Source organism: Channa argus, unplaced genomic scaffold (genome assembly GCF_033026475.1).
Source record: "Channa argus isolate prfri unplaced genomic scaffold, Channa argus male v1.0 Contig101, whole genome shotgun sequence".
Classification (NCBI taxonomy): domain Eukaryota; kingdom Metazoa; phylum Chordata; class Actinopteri; order Anabantiformes; family Channidae; genus Channa; species Channa argus.
Genome location: NW_027125320.1, coordinates 71,624 through 91,406, shown reverse-complemented (window position 1 = coordinate 91,406; position 19,783 = coordinate 71,624). Strand labels below are relative to the sequence as shown.

The window sequence follows — 19,783 nt, the reverse complement described above, 5'->3', positions numbered from 1 at the left end:
TTGGAGACAATAATGAAATGAATCAAATTGTGTGGAAGAACCTGTTCAACAACATTAAGCTAGCAATGTGGAAAGGTTCCATGGTGTAATGGTGAGCACTCTGGACTCTGAATCCAGCGATCTGAGTTCAAATCTCGGTGGGACCTACTGTTGGCAGGTTGTAGCTTTTATCGATGCAATGAGTGACTCGGTTACTCCACCAACTGGGAGACTCACAGTGGCATTGTCATGGAGTTCATCTTGTTCCAGAAACAGAATACTATGTGCACTAAACACTCATGACAAGTCTAAAAAAACTGATACCGGCACAGAAATGAGGCCAAGCCTGCACGATGGTTTAAAATGAACACACTCTTAGCTAAATATCCTTGCTGATCTCTGTCACATAATGCTAAAAAAACATTTTGGGCATTCCATTCAAGTTTGGGCATGAAGTGCAATCCCAGACACAATCCCCAATTCCTCTTTTATAACCCTACCCTAGTTTTCAAGTGCTTCCTTATTTTTGTCATAAGGGTTAGTATTTGAAATATATTAAAACTATTGTCTGTGTAACACTGTTCACTTTTCCAGTGCACACTTGCTTCATTTGGCAGCATCTGGAGATTCCCTGGTGTATAGGTAAGCACTCTGGACTATGAATCCAGCAATCTGAGTTCAAATCACGGTGGGACCTGTTATAGTGTAGAATGAATAAAACCAGCTGGACCTTTAAGCTGGCTTGCTGTTCTCAGGTTTTAATGTGCAATAAATGCAGGCAACTTTGGCAACTGTTCTTTCTCTTATGCTCCATTCAATGACTCTAGTACTCTACCAAATGACGTGGTTCAATTAATTTAATGCAATATTTGGATACTGTTTACCTTTTCTGGAGTTTGCTGAAAAACTGAATGTATATGTTAAAGCTCTATGAATTGATGTCTTGCCAGTATAGGGCAGAAGAACACCAATACCAGCTGACAGGTGTGTAGTGGCTTAATCAACAAGCACTTTTTTGCCTGAGACATACCATACTTCACGCATCCATCACTGATGGCCAGGGTAGCAATAAACTGATAAAGAGATAGGCTGATGACGAGTTTGCACATTTGATTTACAATAATTACGCCTAATCTAAATGCTGTCTTTGCGCATTTTTTTCGGAGTACCGAACCAAGCCTGTTCTGTTGTCAGGATGGCCGAGCGGTCTAAGGCGCTGCGTTAAGGTTGCAGTCTCTCCTGGAGGCGTGGGTTCGAATCCCACTTCTGACAAATGTTGTTTTTTAAGTACAACAGCTGACACTTGGAAAACACATTGGATCCATTCTTCCACATTCGTCAGAGGTGGGGAACCACCTATTCTCCAAGACTGCTTACCTGGATAAGGTGTGTTCAATCAGACAGAAAGTGCAGGAGCAGTGGGTAAAGCACGGATAGCTGACAAGCAAGCAGGGCTGTAGAGCTCATGGAGCATGGCTTTGGCACCCCTCTAGTTACGTATCAAAGGTAGTCTTTCATCTATGCCCTATAATCACTAATGAGAGTCCATTTGAGACTGACTCTATTGGCCAAATCCATAGATTTTGATGTTATACAAGTTACAGTGCATCTGGATAGATGCAATGAATATCACACACTGAGATAAAAGTGACACAGTGCTTAGATGTACCCAAACCGCCTTGTATTGACATTTTTTTAGTTTGCTACATGATCAGCCAAATCTCCAAGTTGTCAAGTTGGAGACAATAATGAAATGAATCAAATTGTGTGGAAGAACCTGTTCAACAACATTAAGCTAGCAATGTGGAAAGGTTCCATGGTGTAATGGTGAGCACTCTGGACTCTGAATCCAGAGATCCGAGTTCAAATCTCGGTGGGACCTACTGTTGGCAGGTTGTAGCTTTTCTCGATGCAATGAGTGACTCGGTTACTCCACCAACTGGGAGACTCACAGTGGCATTGTCATGGAGCTCATCTTGTTCCAGAAACAGAATACTATGTGCACTAAACACTCATGACAAGTCTAAAAAAACTGATACCGGCACAGAAATGAGGCCAAGCCTGCACGATGGTTTAAAATGAACACACTCTTAGCTAAATATCCTTGCTGATCTCTGTCACTAATGCTAAAAACACATTTTGGGCATGAAGTGCGATCCCAGACAAAATCCCCAATTCCTCTTTTATAACCCTACCCTAGTTTTCAAGTGCTTCCTTATTTTTGTCATAAGGGTTAGTATTTGAAATATATTAAAACTAGTGTCTGTGTAACACTGTTCACTTTTCCAGTGTACACTTGCTTCATTTGGCAGCATCTGGAGATTCCCTGGTGTATAGGTAAGCACTCTGGACTATGAATCCAGCAATCTGAGTTCAAATCACGATGGGACCTGTTATAGTGTAGAATGAATAAAACCAGCTGGACCTTTAAGCTGGCTTGCTGTTCTCAGGTTTTAATGTGCAATAAATGCAGGCAACTTTGGCAACAGTTCTTTCTCTTATGCTCCATTCAATGACTTTAGTACTCTACCAAATGCCGTGGTTCAATTAATATAATGCAATATTTGGATACTGTTTACCTTTTCTGGAGTTTGCTGAAAAACTGAATGTATATGTTAAAGCTCTATGAAATAATGTCTTGCCAGTAAAGGGCAGAAGAACACCAATACCAGCTGACAGGTGTGTAGTGGCTTAATCAACAAGCTCTTTTTTGCCTGAGACATACCATACTTCACGCATCCATCACTGATGGCCGGGGTAGCAATAAACTGATAAAGAGATAGGCTGATGACGAGTTTGCACATTTGATTTACAATAATTACGCCTAATCTAAATGCTGTCTTTGCGCATTTTTTTCGGAGTACCAAACCAAGCCTGTTCTTTTGTCAGGATGGCCGAGCGGTCTAAGGCGCTGCGTTAAGGTCGCAGTCTCTCCTGGAGGCGTGGGTTCGAATCCCACTTCTGACAAATGTTGTTTTTTAAGGACAACAGCTGACACTTGGAAAACACATTGGATCCATTCTTCCACATTCGTCAGAGGTGGGGAACCACCTATTCTCCAAGACTGCTTACCTGGATAAGGTGTGTTCAATCAGACAGAAAGTGCAGGAGCAGTGGGTAAAGCACGGATAGCTGACAAGCAAGCAGGGCTGTGGAGCTCAAGGAGCATGGCTTTGGCACCCCTCTAGTTACGTATCAAAGGTAGTCTTTCATCTATGCCCTATAATCACTAATGAGAGTCCATTTGAGACTGACTCTATTCGCCAAATCCATAGATTTTGATGTTATACAAGTTACAGTGCATCTGGATAGATGCAATGAATATCACACACTGAGATAAAAGTGACACAGTGCTTAGATGTACCCAAACCGCCTTGTATTGACATTTTTTTAGTTTGCTACATGATCAGCCAAATCTCCAAGTTGTCAAGTTGGAGACAATAATGAAATGAATCAAATTGTGTGGAAGAACCTGTTCAACAACATTAAGCTAGCAATGTGGAAAGGTTCCATGGTGTAATGGTGAGCACTCTGGACTCTGAATCCAGCGATCTGAGTTCAAATCTCGGTGGGACCTACTGTTGGCAGGTTGTAGCTTTTATCGATGCAATGAGTGACTCGGTTACTCCACCAACTGGGAGACTCACAGTGGCATTGTCATGGAGTTCATCTTGTTCCAGAAACAGAATACTATGTGCACTAAACACTCATGACAAGTCTAAAAAAACTGATACCGGCACAGAAATGAGGCCAAGCCTGCACGATGGTTTAAAATGAACACACTCTTAGCTAAATATCCTTGCTGATCTCTGTCACATAATGCTAAAAAAACATTTTGGGCATTCCATTCAAGTTTGGGCATGAAGTGCAATCCCAGACACAATCCCCAATTCCTCTTTTATAACCCTACCCTAGTTTTCAAGTGCTTCCTTATTTTTGTCATAAGGGTTAGTATTTGAAATATATTAAAACTATTGTCTGTGTAACACTGTTCACTTTTCCAGTGCACACTTGCTTCATTTGGCAGCATCTGGAGATTCCCTGGTGTATAGGTAAGCACTCTGGACTATGAATCCAGCAATCTGAGTTCAAATCACGGTGGGACCTGTTATAGTGTAGAATGAATAAAACCAGCTGGACCTTTAAGCTGGCTTGCTGTTCTCAGGTTTTAATGTGCAATAAATGCAGGCAACTTTGGCAACAGTTCTTTCTCTTATGCTCCATTCAATGACTCTAGTACTCTACCAAATGACGTGGTTCAATTAATTTAATGCAATATTTGGATACTGTTTACCTTTTCTGGAGTTTGCTGAAAAACTGAATGTATATGTTAAAGCTCTATGAATTGATGTCTTGCCAGTATAGGGCAGAAGAACACCAATACCAGCTGACAGGTGTGTAGTGGCTTAATCAACAAGCACTTTTTTGCCTGAGACATACCATACTTCACGCATCCATCACTGATGGCCAGGGTAGCAATAAACTGATAAAGAGATAGGCTGATGACGAGTTTGCACATTTGATTTACAATAATTACGCCTAATCTAAATGCTGTCTTTGCGCATTTTTTTCGGAGTACCGAACCAAGCCTGTTCTGTTGTCAGGATGGCCGAGCGGTCTAAGGCGCTGCGTTAAGGTTGCAGTCTCTCCTGGAGGCGTGGGTTCGAATCCCACTTCTGACAAATGTTGTTTTTTAAGTACAACAGCTGACACTTGGAAAACACATTGGATCCATTCTTCCACATTCGTCAGAGGTGGGGAACCACCTATTCTCCAAGACTGCTTACCTGGATAAGGTGTGTTCAATCAGACAGAAAGTGCAGGAGCAGTGGGTAAAGCACGGATAGCTGACAAGCAAGCAGGGCTGTAGAGCTCATGGAGCATGGCTTTGGCACCCCTCTAGTTACGTATCAAAGGTAGTCTTTCATCTATGCCCTATAATCACTAATGAGAGTCCATTTGAGACTGACTCTATTGGCCAAATCCATAGATTTTGATGTTATACAAGTTACAGTGCATCTGGATAGATGCAATGAATATCACACACTGAGATAAAAGTGACACAGTGCTTAGATGTACCCAAACCGCCTTGTATTGACATTTTTTTAGTTTGCTACATGATCAGCCAAATCTCCAAGTTGTCAAGTTGGAGACAATAATGAAATGAATCAAATTGTGTGGAAGAACCTGTTCAACAACATTAAGCTAGCAATGTGGAAAGGTTCCATGGTGTAATGGTGAGCACTCTGGACTCTGAATCCAGAGATCCGAGTTCAAATCTCGGTGGGACCTACTGTTGGCAGGTTGTAGCTTTTCTCGATGCAATGAGTGACTCGGTTACTCCACCAACTGGGAGACTCACAGTGGCATTGTCATGGAGCTCATCTTCTTCCAGAAACAGAATACTATGTGCACTAAACACTCATGACAAGTCTAAAAAAACTGATACCGGCACAGAAATGAGGCCAAGCCTGCACGATGGTTTAAAATGAACACACTCTTAGCTAAATATCCTTGCTGATCTCTGTCACATAATGCTAAAAACACATTTTGGGCATGAAGTGCGATCCCAGACAAAATCCCCAATTCCTCTTTTATAACCCTACCCTAGTTTTCAAGTGCTTCCTTATTTTTGTCATAAGGGTTAGTATTTGAAATATATTAAAACTAGTGTCTGTGTAACACTGTTCACTTTTCCAGTGTACACTTGCTTCATTTGGCAGCATCTGGAGATTCCCTGGTGTATAGGTAAGCACTCTGGACTATGAATCCAGCAATCTGAGTTCAAATCACGATGGGACCTGTTATAGTGTAGAATGAATAAAACCAGCTGGACCTTTAAGCTGGCTTGCTGTTCTCAGGTTTTAATGTGCAATAAATGCAGGCAACTTTGGCAACAGTTCTTTCTCTTATGCTCCATTCAATGACTTTAGTACTCTACCAAATGCCGTGGTTCAATTAATTTAATGCAATATTTGGATACTGTTTACCTTTTCTGGAGTTTGCTGAAAAACTGAATGTATATGTTAAAGCTCTATGAAATAATGTCTTGCCAGTAAAGGGCAGAAGAACACCAATACCAGCTGACAGGTGTGTAGTGGCTTAATCAACAAGCTCTTTTTTGCCTGAGACATACCATACTTCACGCATCCATCACTGATGGCCAGGGTAGCAATAAACTGATAAAGAGATAGGCTGATGACGAGTTTGCACATTTGATTTACAATAATTACGCCTAATCTAAATGCTGTCTTTGCGCATTTTTTTCGGAGTACCAAACCAAGCCTGTTCTTTTGTCAGGATGGCCGAGCGGTCTAAGGCGCTGCGTTAAGGTTGCAGTCTCTCCTGGAGGCGTGGGTTCGAATCCCACTTCTGACAAATGTTGTTTTTTAAGGACAACAGCTGACACTTGGAAAACACATTGGATCCATTCTTCCACATTCGTCAGAGGTGGGGAACCACCTATTCTCCAAGACTGCTTACCTGGATAAGGTGTGTTCAATCAGACAGAAAGTGCAGGAGCAGTGGGTAAAGCACGGATAGCTGACAAGCAAGCAGGGCTGTGGAGCTCAAGGAGCATGGCTTTGGCACCCCTCTAGTTACGTATCAAAGGTAGTCTTTCATCTATGCCCTATAATCACTAATGAGAGTCCATTTGAGACTGACTCTATTCGCCAAATCCATAGATTTTGATGTTATACAAGTTACAGTGCATCTGGATAGATGCAATGAATATCACACACTGAGATAAAAGTGACACAGTGCTTAGATGTACCCAAACCGCCTTGTATTGACATTTTTTTAGTTTGCTACATGATCAGCCAAATCTCCAAGTTGTCAAGTTGGAGACAATAATGAAATGAATCAAATTGTGTGGAAGAACCTGTTCAACAACATTAAGCTAGCAATGTGGAAAGGTTCCATGGTGTAATGGTGAGCACTCTGGACTCTGAATCCAGCGATCTGAGTTCAAATCTCGGTGGGACCTACTGTTGGCAGGTTGTAGCTTTTATCGATGCAATGAGTGACTCGGTTACTCCACCAACTGGGAGACTCACAGTGGCATTGTCATGGAGCTCATCTTGTTCCAGAAACAGAATACTATGTGCACTAAACACTCATGACAAGTCTAAAAAAACTGATACCGGCACAGAAATGAGGCCAAGCCTGCACGATGGTTTAAAATGAACACACTCTTAGCTAAATATCCTTGCTGATCTCTGTCACATAATGCTAAAAAAACATTTTGGGCATTCCATTCAAGTTTGGGCATGAAGTGCAATCCCAGACACAATCCCCAATTCCTCTTTTATAACCCTACCCTAGTTTTCAAGTGCTTCCTTATTTTTGTCATAAGGGTTAGTATTTGAAATATATTAAAACTATTGTCTGTGTAACACTGTTCACTTTTCCAGTGCACACTTGCTTCAGTTGGCAGCATCTGGAGATTCCCTGGTGTATAGGTAAGCACTCTGGACTATGAATCCAGCAATCTGAGTTCAAATCACGGTGGGACCTGTTATAGTGTAGAATGAATAAAACCAGCTGGACCTTTAAGCTGGCTTGCTGTTCTCAGGTTTTAATGTGCAATAAATGCAGGCAACTTTGGCAACTGTTCTTTCTCTTATGCTCCATTCAATGACTCTAGTACTCTACCAAATGACGTGGTTCAATTAATTTAATGCAATATTTGGATACTGTTTACCTTTTCTGGAGTTTGCTGAAAAACTGAATGTATATGTTAAAGCTCTATGAATTGATGTCTTGCCAGTAAAGGGCAGAAGAACACCAATACCAGCTGACAGGTGTGTAGTGGCTTAATCAACAAGCTCTTTTTTGCCTGAGACATACCATACTTCACGCATCCATCACTGATGGCCAGGGTAGCAATAAACTGATAAAGAGATAGGCTGATGACGAGTTTGCACATTTGATTTACAATAATTACGCCTAATCTAAATGCTGTCTTTGCGCATTTTTTTCGGAGTACCGAACCAAGCCTGTTCTGTTGTCAGGATGGCCGAGCGGTCTAAGGCGCTGCGTTAAGGTTGCAGTCTCTCCTGGAGGCGTGGGTTCGAATCCCACTTCTGACAAATGTTGTTTTTTAAGTACAACAGCTGACACTTGGAAAACACATTGGATCCATTCTTCCACATTCGTCAGAGGTGGGGAACCACCTATTCTCCAAGACTGCTTACCTGGATAAGGTGTGTTCAATCAGACAGAAAGTGCAGGAGCAGTGGGTAAAGCACGGATAGCTGACAAGCAAGCAGGGCTGTGGAGCTCAAGGAGCATGGCTTTGGCACCCCACTAGTTACGTATCAAAGGTAGTCTTTCATCTATGCCCTATAATCACTAATGAGAGTCCATTTGAGACTGACTCTATTGGCCAAATCCATAGATTTTGATGTTATACAAGTTACAGTGCATCTGGATAGATGCAATGAATATCACACACTGAGATAAAAGTGACACAGTGCTTAGATGTACCCAAACCGCCTTGTATTGACATTTTTTTAGTTTGCTACATGATCAGCCAAATCTCCAAGTTGTCAAGTTGGAGACAATAATGAAATGAATCAAATTGTGTGGAAGAACCTGTTCAACAACATTAAGCTAGCAATGTGGAAAGGTTCCATGGTATAATGGTGAGCACTCTGGACTCTGAATCCAGCGATCCGAGTTCAAAGCTCGGTGGGACCTACTGTTGGCAGGTTGTAGCTTTTCTCGATGCAATGAGTGACTCGGTTACTCCACCAACTGGGAGACTCACAGTGGCATTGTCATGGAGCTCATCTTGTTCCAGAAACAGAATACTATGTGCACTAAACACTCATGACAAGTCTAAAAAAACTGATACCGGCACAGAAATGAGGCCAAGCCTGCACGATGGTTTAAAATGAACACACTCTTAGCTAAATATCCTTGCTGATCTCTGTCACATAATGCTAAAAAAACATTTTGGGCATTCCATTCAAGTTTGGGCATGAAGTGCGATCCCAGACACAATCCCCAATTCCTCTTTTATAACCCTACCCTAGTTTTCAAGTGCTTCCTTATTTTTGTCATAAGGGTTAGTATTTGAAATATATTAAAACTAGTGTCTGTGTAACACTGTTCACTTTTCCAGTGCACACTTGCTTCATTTGGCAGCATCTGGAGATTCCCTGGTGTATAGGTAAGCACTCTGGACTATGAATCCAGCAATCTGAGTTAAAAACAGGGTGGGACCTGTTATAGTGTACAATGAATAAAACCAGCTGGACCTTTAAGCTGGCTTGCTGTTCTCAGGTTTTAATGTGCAATAAATGCAGGCAACTTTGGCAACTGTTCTTTCTCTTATGCTCCATTCAATGACTCTAGTACTCTACCAAATGACGTGGTTCAATTAATTTAATGCAATATTTGGATACTGGGTACCTTTTCTGGAGTTTGCTGAAAAACTGAATGTATATGTTAAAGCTCTATGAATTGATGTCTTGCCAGTATAGGGCAGAAGAACACCAATACCAGCTGACAGGTGTGTAGTGGCTTAATCAACAAGCACTTTTTTGCCTGAGACATACCATACTTCACGCATCCATCACTGATGGCCAGGGTAGCAATAAACTGATAAAGAGATAGGCTGATGACGAGTTTGCACATTTGATTTACAATAATTACGCCTAATCTAAATGCTGTCTTTGCGCATTTTTTTCGGAGTACCGAACCAAGCCTGTTCTGTTGTCAGGATGGCCGAGCGGTCTAAGGCGCTGCGTTAAGGTTGCAGTCTCTCCTGGAGGCGTGGGTTCGAATCCCACTTCTGACAAATGTTGTTTTTTAAGTACAACAGCTGACACTTGGAAAACACATTGGATCCATTCTTCCACATTCGTCAGAGGTGGGGAACCACCTATTCTCCAAGACTGCTTACCTGGATAAGGTGTGTTCAATCAGACAGAAAGTGCAGGAGCAGTGGCTAAAGCACGGATAGCTGACAAGCAAGCAGGGCTGTAGAGCTCAAGGAGCATGGCTTTGGCACCCCTCTAGTTACGTATCAAAGGTAGTCTTTCATCTATGCCCTATAATCACTAATGAGAGTCCATTTGAGACTGACTCTATTGGCCAAATCCATAGATTTTGATGTTATACAAGTTACAGTGCATCTGGATAGATGCAATGAATATCACACACTGAGATAAAAGTGACACAGTGCTTAGATGTACCCAAACCGCCTTGTATTGACATTTTTTTAGTTTGCTACATGATCAGCCAAATCTCCAAGTTGTCAATTTGGAGACAATAATGAAATGAATCAAATTGTGTGGAAGAACCTGTTCAACAACATTAAGCTAGCAATGTGGAAAGGTTCCATGGTGTAAAGGTGAGCACTCTGGACTCTGAATCCAGCGATCCGAGTTCAAATCTCGGTGGGACCTACTGTTGGCAGGTTGTAGCTTTTCTCAATGCAATGAGTGACTCAGTTACTCCACCAACTGGGAGACTCACAGTGGCATTGTCATGGAGCTCATCTTGTTCCAGAAACAGAATACTATGTGCACTAAACACTCATGACAAGTCTAAAAAAACTGATACCGGCACAGAAATGAGGCCAAGCCTGCACAATGGTTTAAAATAAACACACTCTTAGCTAAATATCCTTGCTGATTTCTGTCACATAATGCTAAAAACACATTTTGGGCATGAAGTGCGATCCCAGACAAAATCCCCAATTCCTCTTTTATAACCCTACCCTAGTTTTCAAGTGCTTCCTTATTTTTGTCATAAGGGTTAGTATTTGAAATATATTAAAACTAGTGTCTGTGTAACACTGTTCACTTTTCCAGTGCACACTTGCTTCATTTGGCAGCATCTGGAGATTCCCTGGTGTATAGGTAAGCACTCTGGACTATGAATCCAGCAATCTGAGTTCAAATCACGATGGGACCTGTTATAGTGTAGAATGAATAAAACCAGCTGGACCTTTAAGCTGGCTTGCTGTTCTCAGGTTTTAATGTGCAATAAATGCAGGCAACTTTGGCAACAGTTCTTTCTCTTATGCTCCATTCAATGACTTTAGTACTCTACCAAATGCCGTGGTTCAATTAATATAATGCAATATTTGGATACTGTTTACCTTTTCTGGAGTTTGCTGAAAAACTGAATGTATATGTTAAAGCTCTATGAAATAATGTCTTGCCAGTAAAGGGCAGAAGAACACCAATACCAGCTGACAGGTGTGTAGTGGCTTAATCAACAAGCTCTTTTTTGCCTGAGACATACCATACTTCACGCATCCATCACTGATGGCCAGGGTAGCAATAAACTGATAAAGAGATAGGCTGATGACGAGTTTGCACATTTGATTTACAATAATTACGCCTAATCTAAATGCTGTCTTTGCGCATTTTTTTCGGAGTACCAAACCAAGCCTGTTCTGTTGTCAGGATGGCCGAGCGGTCTAAGGCGCTGCGTTAAGGTCGCAGTCTCTCCTGGAGGCGTGGGTTCGAATCCCACTTCTGACAAATGTTGTTTTTTAAGGACAACAGCTGACACTTGGAAAACACATTGGATCCATTCTTCCACATTCGTCAGAGGTGGGGAACCACCTATTCTCCAAGACTGCTTACCTGGATAAGGTGTGTTCAATCAGACAGAAAGTGCAGGAGCAGTGGGTAAAGCACGGATAGCTGACAAGCAAGCAGGGCTGTGGAGCTCAAGGAGCATGGCTTTGGCACCCCTCTAGTTACGTATCAAAGGTAGTCTTTCATCTATGCCCTATAATCACTAATGAGAGTCCATTTGAGACTGACTCTATTGGCCAAATCCATAGATTTTGATGTTATACAAGTTACAGTGCATCTGGATAGATGCAATGAATATCACACACTGAGATAAAAGTGACACAGTGCTTAGATGTACCCAAACCGCCTTGTATTGACATTTTTTTAGTTTGCTACATGATCAGCCAAATCTCCAAGTTTTCAAGTTGGAGACAATAATGAAATGAATCAAATTGTGTGGAAGAACCTGTTCAACAACATTAAGCTAGCAATGTGGAAAGGTTCCATGGTGTAAAGGTGAGCACTCTGGACTCTGAATCCAGCGATCCGAGTTCAAATCTTGGTGGGACCTACTGTTGGCAGGTTGTAGCTTTTCTCAATGCAATGAGTGACTCAGTTACTCCACCAACTGGGAGACTCACAGTGGCATTGTCATGGAGCTCATCTTGTTCCAGAAACAGAATACTATGTGCACTAAACACTCATGACAAGTCTAAAAAAACTGATACCGGCACAGAAATGAGGCCAAGCCTGCACAATGGTTTAAAATAAACACACTCTTAGCTAAATATCCTTGCTGATTTCTGTCACATAATGCTAAAAACACATTTTGGGCATGAAGTGCGATCCCAGACAAAATCCCCAATTCCTCTTTTATAACCCTACCCTAGTTGTCAAGTGCTTCCTTATTTTTGTCATAAGGGTTAGTATTTGAAATATATTAAAAATAGTGTCTGTGTAACACTGTTCACTTTTCCAGTGCACACTTGCTTCATTTGGCAGCATCTGGAGATTCCTTGGTGTATAGGTAAGCACTCTGGACTATGAATCCAGCAATCTGAGTTCAAATCACGATGGGACCTGTTATAGTGTAGAATGAATAAAACCAGCTGGACCTTTAAGCTGGCTTGCTGTTCTCAGGTTTTAATGTGCAATAAATGCAGGCAACTTTGGCAACAGTTCTTTCTCTTATGCTCCATTCATTGACTCTAGTACTCTACCAAATGACGTGGTTCAATTAATATAATGCAATATTTGGATACTGGTTACCTTTTCTGGAGTTTGCTGAAAAACTGAATGTATATGTTAAAGCTCTATGAATTGATGTCTTGCCAGTAAAGGGCAGAAGAACACCAATACCAGCTGACAGGTGTGTAGTGGCTTAATCAACAAGCTCTTTTTTGCCTGAGACATACCATACTTCACGCATCCATCACTGATGGCCAGGGTAGCAATAAACCGATAAAGAGATAGGCTGATGACGAGTTTGCACATTTGATTTACAATAATTACGCCTAATCTAAATGCTGTCTTTGCGCATTTTTTTTTGGAGTACCAAACCAAGCCTGTTCTGTTGTCAGGATGGCCGAGCGGTCTAAGGCGCTGCGTTCAGATCGCAGTCTCTCCTGGAGGCGAGGGTTCGAACCCCACTTCTGACAAATGTTGGATTTTAGGGACAACAGCTGACACTTGGAAAACACATTCTCCCACATTAGTCAAAGGTGGGGAACCACCTATTCTCCAATGCTGCTTACCTGGATGAATTCATAGACTTTGATGTTATACAAGTTACAGTTCATCTGGATAGATGCAATGAACATCACACACAGAGGTAAGAGTGACACAGTGCTTAGATGTACCCGAACTTCCTTGTATTGACAACTTTATAGTTTGCTACATGATCACCCAATCTCCAAGTTGTCAATATGCACACAATAATGAAATGAATCAAATCATCTGGAAGAAACTGTTCAACAAAAGTAGCCTAACAATGTGAAATGGTTCCATGGTGTAATGGTGAGCACTCTGGACTTTGAATCCAGTGATCGGAGTTCAAATCTCGGTGGAACCTACTGCTGGCTAGTTGTAGGTTTTTTTGCCCCAATGAGTGACTCAGTTACTCCACCAACTGGGAGACACACAGTGGCATTGTCAACGAGCTCATCTTGTTCCAGAGACATAGAGTACTTTGTGCAATCAACACTCATGGCAAGTGTTTAAAGAACTAATACAGGGAGAGAGATGAGGCAAAAGTTGCACAATGGTTTACGATAGACACACTCTTAAGTAAATATCCTTGCGGATCTCATTCAGATAATGCAAAAAACACATTTTGGGCATGAAGTGCGATCCCAGACACAATCCCAAATTCCTAATTTATAACCCTACCCCTCGTTTTCAAGTGCTTCCCTATTTTTGTGTTTCACCCCAAACAGAGTCATAAGGGCTAGTAGTTGAAATATCTCCCTGTGAAATGCAATAAGCCTTAAAACCCCTGTCAAGCATCAGAGTGTTCAGGACTGCTCAGTAAAACCACAGACTGTTACAACTGTTGTCTGTGTAACACTGTTCACATTTCCAGTGCGCATATTCTTCATTTGGCAGCATCTGGAGATTCCCTGGTGTATAGGTAAGCACTCTGGACTGTGAATCCAGCGATCTGAGTTCAAATTACGGTGGGACCTGTTATAGTGTAGGACGAATAAAACCAGCTCGTCCTTTGAGCTGTGTTGCTGGTCTCAGGATTTAATGTGCAATAAATGCAGGCAACTTTGGCAACAGTTCTTTCTGTTGTGCTCCATTCAATGACTCTAGTACTCTACCAAATGACGTGGTTCAATTAATGTAATGCAATAATTGGATACTGGTTACTCTAAGAACTCTTTTTCTGGAGTTTGCTGAAAAAATTAATGCATATGTTAAAGCTCCATGAATTGATGTCTTCCCAGCAAAGGGCAGAAGAACACCAATACCAGCTGATAGATGTGTAGTGGCTTAATCAACAAGCTCTTTTTTGCCTGAGACATCCCATACTTCACGCATCAATCACTGATGGCCAGGGTAGCAATGAACTGATAAAGATATAGGCTGATGACGAGTTTGCACATTTGATTCACAATAATTACGCATAAGCTAAACGCTGTCTTTTCGGATTTCTTTGGAGTACCAAACAACCCCACCTTCTGTTGTCAGGATGGCCGAGCGGTCTAAGGCGCTGCGTTCAGGTCGCAGTCTCTCCTGGAGGCGTGGGTTTGAATCCCACTTCTGACAAATGTTGGTTTTTATGGACAACAGCTGACACTTGGAAAACACATTCTCCCACATTAGTCAAAGGTGGGGAACCACCTATTCTCCAATGCTGCTTACCTGGATGAATTCATAGACTTTGATGTTATACAAGTTACAGTTCATCTGGATAGATGCAATGAACATCACATACAGAGATTAGAGTGACACAGTGCTTAGATGTACCCAAACTTCCTTGTATTGACAATTTTATAGTTTGCTACATGATCACCCAATCTCCAAGTTGTCAATATGCACGCAATAATGAAATGAATCAAATCGTCTGGAAGAAACTGTTCAACAAAAGTAGCCTAACAAAGTGAAATGGTTCCATGGTGTAATGGTGAGCACTCTGGACTTTGAAGCCAGTGATCCGAGGTCAAATCTCGGTGGAACCTACCGCTGGCTAGTTGTAGGTTTTTTTGCCCCAATGAGTGACTCAGTTACTCCACCAACTGGGAGACACACAGTGGTATTGTCAACGAGCTCATCTTGTTCCAGAGACATAGAGTACTTTGTGCAATCAACACGCATGGCAAGTGTTTAAAGAACTAATACAGGGAGAGAGATGAGGCAAAGGTTGCACAATGGTTTACGATAGACACACTCTTAAGTAAATATCCTTGCGGATCTCATTCAGATAATGTTAAAAACACATTTTGGGCATGAAGTGCGATCCCAGACACAATCCCAAATTCCTAATTTATAACCCTACCCCTTGTTTTCAAGTGCTTCCCTATTTTTGTGTTTCACCCCAAACAGAGTCATAAGGTCTAGTAGTTGAAATATCTCCCTGTGAAATGCAATAAGCCTTAAAACCCCTGTCAAGCATCTGAGTGTTCGGGACTGCTCAGTAAAACCACAGACTGTTAAAACTGTTGTCTGTGTAACACTGTTCACATTTCCAGTGCACACATTCTTCATTTGGCAGCATCTGGAGATTCCCTGGTGTATAGGTAAGCACTCTGGACTGTGAATCCAGCGATCTGAGTTCAAATCACGTTGGGACCTGTTATAGTGTAGAACGAATAAAACCAGCTCGTCCTTTGAGCTGTGTTGCTGGTCTCAGGATTTGATGTGCAATAAATGCAGGCAACTTTGGCAACAGTTCTTTCTGTTGTGCTCCATTCAATGACTCTAGTACTCTATCAAATGACGGGGTTCAATTAATGTAATGCAATAATTGGATACTGGTTACTCTAAGAACTCTTTTTCTGGAGTTTGCTGAAAAAATGAATGCATCTGGTAAAGCTCCATGAATTGATGTCTTCCCAGCAAAGGGCAGAAGAACACCAATACCAGCTGACAGATGTGTAGTGGCTTAATCAACAAGCTCTTTTTTGCCTGAGACATCCCATACTTCACGCATCAATCACTGATGGCCAGGGTAGGAATGAACTGATAAAGAGATAGGCTGATGACGAGTTTGCACATTTGATTCACAATAATTACCCATAAAATAAACGCTGTCTTTTCGGATTTCTTTGGAGTACCAAACAACCCCACCTTCCGTTGTCAGGATGGCCGAGCGGTCTAAGGCGCTGCGTTCAGGTCACAGTCTCTCCTGGAGGTGTGGGTTTGAATCCCACTTCTGACAAATGTTGGATTTTATGGACAACAGCTGACACTTGGAAAACACATTCTCCCACAGTAGTCAAAGGTGGGGAACCACCTATTCTCCAATGTTGCTTACCTGGATGAATTCATAGACTTTGATGTTATACAAGTTACAGTTCATCTGGATAGATGCAATGAACATCACACACAGAGATAAGAGTGACACAGTGCTTAGATGTACCCAAACTTCCTTGTATTGACAATTTTATAGTTTGCTACATGATCACCCAATCTCCAAGTTGTCAATATGCACACAATACTGAAATGAATCAAATCGTCTGGAAGGAACTGCTCAACAAAAGTAGCCTAACAATGTGAAATGGTTCCATGGTGTAATGGTGAGCACTCTGGACTTTGAATCCAGTGATCTGAGTTCAAATCTCGGTGGAACCTACCGCTGGCTAGTTGTAGGTTTTTTTGCCCCAATGAGTGACTCAGTTACTCCACCAACTGGGAGACACACAGTGGCATTGTCAACGAGCTCATCTTGTTCCAGAGACATAGAGTACTTTGTGCAATCAACACTCATGGCAAGTGTTTAAAGAACTAATACAGGGAGAGAGATGAGGCAAAGGTTGCACAATGGTTTACGATAGACACACTCTTAAGTAAATATCCTTGCGGATCTCATTCAGATAATGCTAAAAACACATTTTGGGCATGAAGTGCGATCCCAGACACAATCCCAAATTCCTAATTTATAACCCTACCCCTCGTTTTCAAGTGCTTCCCTATTTTTGTGTTTCACCCCAAACAGAGTCATAAGGGCTAGTAGTTGAAATATCTCCCTGTGAAATGCAATAAGCCTTGAAACCCCTGTCAAGCATCAGAGTGTTCAGGACTGCTCAGTAAAACCACAGACTGTTACAATTGTTGTCTGTGTAACACTGTTCACATTTCCAGTGCGCATATTCTTCATTTGGCAGCATCTGGAGATTCCCTGGTGTATAGGTAAGCACTCTGGACTGTGAATCCAGCGATCTGAGTTCAAATTACGGTGGGACCTGTTATAGTGTAGGACGAATAAAACCAGCTCGTCCTTTGAGCTGTGTTGCTGGTCTCAGGATTTAATGTGCAATAAATGCAGGCAACTTTGGCAACAGTTCTTTCTGTTGTGCTCCATTCAATGACTCTAGTACTCTACCAAATGACGTGGTTCAATTAATGTAATGCAATAATTGGATACTGGTTACTCTAAGAACTCTTTTTCTGGAGTTTGCTGAAAAAATGAATGCATATGTTAAAGCTCTATGAATTGATGTCTTCCCAGCAAAGGGCAAAGGAACACCAATACCAGCTGATAGATGTGTAGTGGCTTAATCAACAAGCTCTTTTTTGCCTGAGACATCCCATACTTCACGCATCAATCACTGATGGCAAGGGTAGCAATGAACTGATAAAGAGATAGGCTGATGACGAGTTTGCACATTTGATTCACAATAATTACGCATAATCTAAACGCTGTCTTTTCGTATTTCTTTGGAGTACCAAACAACCCCCCCTTCTGTTGTCAGGATGGCCGAGCGGTCTAAGGCGCTGCGTTCAGGTCGCAGTCTCTCCTGGAGGCGTGGGTTCGAATCCCACTTCTGACAAATGTTGGATTTTAGGGACAACAGCTGACACTTGGAAAACACATTCTCCCACATTAGTCAAAGGTGGGGAACCACCTATTCTCCAATGCTGCTTACCTGGATGAATTCATAGACTTTGATGTTATACAAGTTACAGTTCATCTGGATAGATGCAATGAACATCACACACAGAGATAAGAGTGACACAGTGCTTAGATGTACCCAATCTTTGGAAAGGTTCCATGGTGTAATGGTGAGCACTCTGGACTCTGAATCCAGCGATCCGAGTTCAAATCTCGGTGGGACCTACTGTTGGCAGGTTGTAGCTTTCATCGATCCAATGAATGACTCGGTTACTCCACCAACTGGGAGACTCACAGTGGCATTGTCATGGAGCTCATCTTGTTCCAGAAACAGAATACTATGTGCACTAAACACTCATGACAATTCCAAAAAAAAAAACTGATACCGGCACAGAAATGACGCCAAGCCTACATGATGGTTTAAAATAATAATCCTTGCTGATCTCTGTCACATAATGCTAAAAACACATTTTGGGCATGAAGTGCGATCTCACACACAATCCCCAATTCCTCATCTTCTGTTGTCAGAATGGCCGCGCGGTCTAAGGCGCTGCGTTCAGGTCGCAGTCTCTCCTGGAGGCGTGGGTTTGAATCCCACTTCTGACAAATGTTGGTTTTTATGGACAACAGCTGACACTTGGAAAACACATTCTCCCACATTAGTCAAAGGTGGGGAACCACCTATTCTCCAATGCTGCTTACCTGGATGAATTCATAGACTTTGATGTTATACAAGTTACAGTTCATCTGGATAGATGCAATGAACATCACACACAGAGATAAGAGTGACACAGTGCTTAGATGTACCCAAAACTTCCTTGTTGTCAGGATGGCCGAGCAATCTAAGGCGCTGCGTTAAGGTCGCAGTCTCTCCTGGAGGCGTGGGTTCGAATCCCACTTCTGACAAATGTTGTTTTTTAAGGACAACAGCTGACACTTGGAAAACACATTGGATCCATTCTTCCACATTCGTCAGAGGTGGGGAACCACCTATTCTCCAAGACTGCTTACCTGGATAAGGTGTGTTCAATCAGACAGAAAGTTATCTGGAGATTCCCTGGTGTATAGGTAAGCACTCTGGACTATGAATCCAGCAATCTGAGTTCAAATCACGGTGGGACCTGTTATAGTGTAGAATGAATAAAACCAGCTGGACCTTTAAGCTGGCTTGCTGTTCTCAGGTTTACAACAGCTGACACTTGGAAAACACATTCTCCCACATTAGTCATAGGTGGGGAACCACCTATTCTCCAATGCTGCTTACCTGGATGAATTCATAGACTTTGATGTTATACAAGTTACAGTTCATCTGGATAGATGCAATGAACATCACACACAGAGATAAGAGTGACACAGTGCTTAGATGTACCCAAAAAAAAAAAAAAGAGGCTCTTTCTGGCATCAGCACCTGTTTGCTGTTTTTGGTTCCCAAACCTGGTTGCAGACAGAGGTGTGGTTTCTCTCTAGAGCGAGCAGTGACGACCCGCGCATGAGCCTGTTTTGGCGGGCTTTTTCAGTTTGCTTGTGTTTTTTGTCGTAATTTAACTAAATAGTATAGAGATTTCGATTTCGTTTATGTTACTAATCCCCCCGGCGGATTTGCTCCGTTCGGGGGCGCTTTCATTTTGCCTTTTTCTTTTTTATTTTATTTTGGTTTTGTTTTTTTGCCGAGTGTTACTCGATTCGCCAAGCTACGTAAAATGGA

At 41.9% G+C, this 19,783-nt stretch overlaps 21 non-coding genes across 21 annotated transcripts; all 21 read left to right on the top strand.

Moving 5' to 3' along the window:
* Nucleotides 1–74: 74 nt before the first annotated feature.
* On the top strand, nucleotides 75–146 carry trnaq-cug (transfer RNA glutamine (anticodon CUG)). Its single transcript has one exon. It is a non-coding gene; the product is annotated as a tRNA-Gln (tRNA).
* A 1,022-nt stretch (nucleotides 147–1,168) lies between these two features.
* On the top strand, nucleotides 1,169–1,251 carry trnal-aag (transfer RNA leucine (anticodon AAG)). Its single transcript has one exon. It is a non-coding gene; the product is annotated as a tRNA-Leu (tRNA).
* Nucleotides 1,252–1,789: 538 nt separating this feature from the next.
* Nucleotides 1,790–1,861, top strand: trnaq-cug (transfer RNA glutamine (anticodon CUG)). Its single transcript has one exon. It is a non-coding gene; the product is annotated as a tRNA-Gln (tRNA).
* A 1,002-nt stretch (nucleotides 1,862–2,863) lies between these two features.
* Nucleotides 2,864–2,946, top strand: trnal-aag (transfer RNA leucine (anticodon AAG)). The gene has a single exon. It is a non-coding gene; the product is annotated as a tRNA-Leu (tRNA).
* Nucleotides 2,947–3,484: 538 nt separating this feature from the next.
* Nucleotides 3,485–3,556, top strand: trnaq-cug (transfer RNA glutamine (anticodon CUG)). The gene has a single exon. It is a non-coding gene; the product is annotated as a tRNA-Gln (tRNA).
* A 1,022-nt stretch (nucleotides 3,557–4,578) lies between these two features.
* Nucleotides 4,579–4,661, top strand: trnal-aag (transfer RNA leucine (anticodon AAG)). The gene has a single exon. It is a non-coding gene; the product is annotated as a tRNA-Leu (tRNA).
* A 538-nt stretch (nucleotides 4,662–5,199) lies between these two features.
* On the top strand, nucleotides 5,200–5,271 carry trnaq-cug (transfer RNA glutamine (anticodon CUG)). Its single transcript has one exon. It is a non-coding gene; the product is annotated as a tRNA-Gln (tRNA).
* Nucleotides 5,272–6,274: 1,003 nt separating this feature from the next.
* trnal-aag (transfer RNA leucine (anticodon AAG)) lies at nucleotides 6,275–6,357 on the top strand. Its single transcript has one exon. It is a non-coding gene; the product is annotated as a tRNA-Leu (tRNA).
* A 538-nt stretch (nucleotides 6,358–6,895) lies between these two features.
* On the top strand, nucleotides 6,896–6,967 carry trnaq-cug (transfer RNA glutamine (anticodon CUG)). Its single transcript has one exon. It is a non-coding gene; the product is annotated as a tRNA-Gln (tRNA).
* A 1,022-nt stretch (nucleotides 6,968–7,989) lies between these two features.
* Nucleotides 7,990–8,072, top strand: trnal-aag (transfer RNA leucine (anticodon AAG)). The gene has a single exon. It is a non-coding gene; the product is annotated as a tRNA-Leu (tRNA).
* A 538-nt stretch (nucleotides 8,073–8,610) lies between these two features.
* trnaq-cug (transfer RNA glutamine (anticodon CUG)) lies at nucleotides 8,611–8,682 on the top strand. The gene has a single exon. It is a non-coding gene; the product is annotated as a tRNA-Gln (tRNA).
* A 1,022-nt stretch (nucleotides 8,683–9,704) lies between these two features.
* trnal-aag (transfer RNA leucine (anticodon AAG)) lies at nucleotides 9,705–9,787 on the top strand. The gene has a single exon. It is a non-coding gene; the product is annotated as a tRNA-Leu (tRNA).
* A 538-nt stretch (nucleotides 9,788–10,325) lies between these two features.
* trnaq-cug (transfer RNA glutamine (anticodon CUG)) lies at nucleotides 10,326–10,397 on the top strand. Its single transcript has one exon. It is a non-coding gene; the product is annotated as a tRNA-Gln (tRNA).
* Nucleotides 10,398–11,400: 1,003 nt separating this feature from the next.
* Nucleotides 11,401–11,483, top strand: trnal-aag (transfer RNA leucine (anticodon AAG)). Its single transcript has one exon. It is a non-coding gene; the product is annotated as a tRNA-Leu (tRNA).
* A 538-nt stretch (nucleotides 11,484–12,021) lies between these two features.
* Nucleotides 12,022–12,093, top strand: trnaq-cug (transfer RNA glutamine (anticodon CUG)). Its single transcript has one exon. It is a non-coding gene; the product is annotated as a tRNA-Gln (tRNA).
* Nucleotides 12,094–13,521: 1,428 nt separating this feature from the next.
* Nucleotides 13,522–13,593, top strand: trnaq-uug (transfer RNA glutamine (anticodon UUG)). Its single transcript has one exon. It is a non-coding gene; the product is annotated as a tRNA-Gln (tRNA).
* A 1,116-nt stretch (nucleotides 13,594–14,709) lies between these two features.
* trnal-cag (transfer RNA leucine (anticodon CAG)) lies at nucleotides 14,710–14,792 on the top strand. The gene has a single exon. It is a non-coding gene; the product is annotated as a tRNA-Leu (tRNA).
* Nucleotides 14,793–16,745: 1,953 nt separating this feature from the next.
* Nucleotides 16,746–16,817, top strand: trnaq-uug (transfer RNA glutamine (anticodon UUG)). The gene has a single exon. It is a non-coding gene; the product is annotated as a tRNA-Gln (tRNA).
* A 1,116-nt stretch (nucleotides 16,818–17,933) lies between these two features.
* trnal-cag (transfer RNA leucine (anticodon CAG)) lies at nucleotides 17,934–18,016 on the top strand. Its single transcript has one exon. It is a non-coding gene; the product is annotated as a tRNA-Leu (tRNA).
* Nucleotides 18,017–18,231: 215 nt separating this feature from the next.
* On the top strand, nucleotides 18,232–18,303 carry trnaq-cug (transfer RNA glutamine (anticodon CUG)). Its single transcript has one exon. It is a non-coding gene; the product is annotated as a tRNA-Gln (tRNA).
* A 598-nt stretch (nucleotides 18,304–18,901) lies between these two features.
* trnal-aag (transfer RNA leucine (anticodon AAG)) lies at nucleotides 18,902–18,984 on the top strand. Its single transcript has one exon. It is a non-coding gene; the product is annotated as a tRNA-Leu (tRNA).
* Nucleotides 18,985–19,783: the final 799 nt, after the last annotated feature.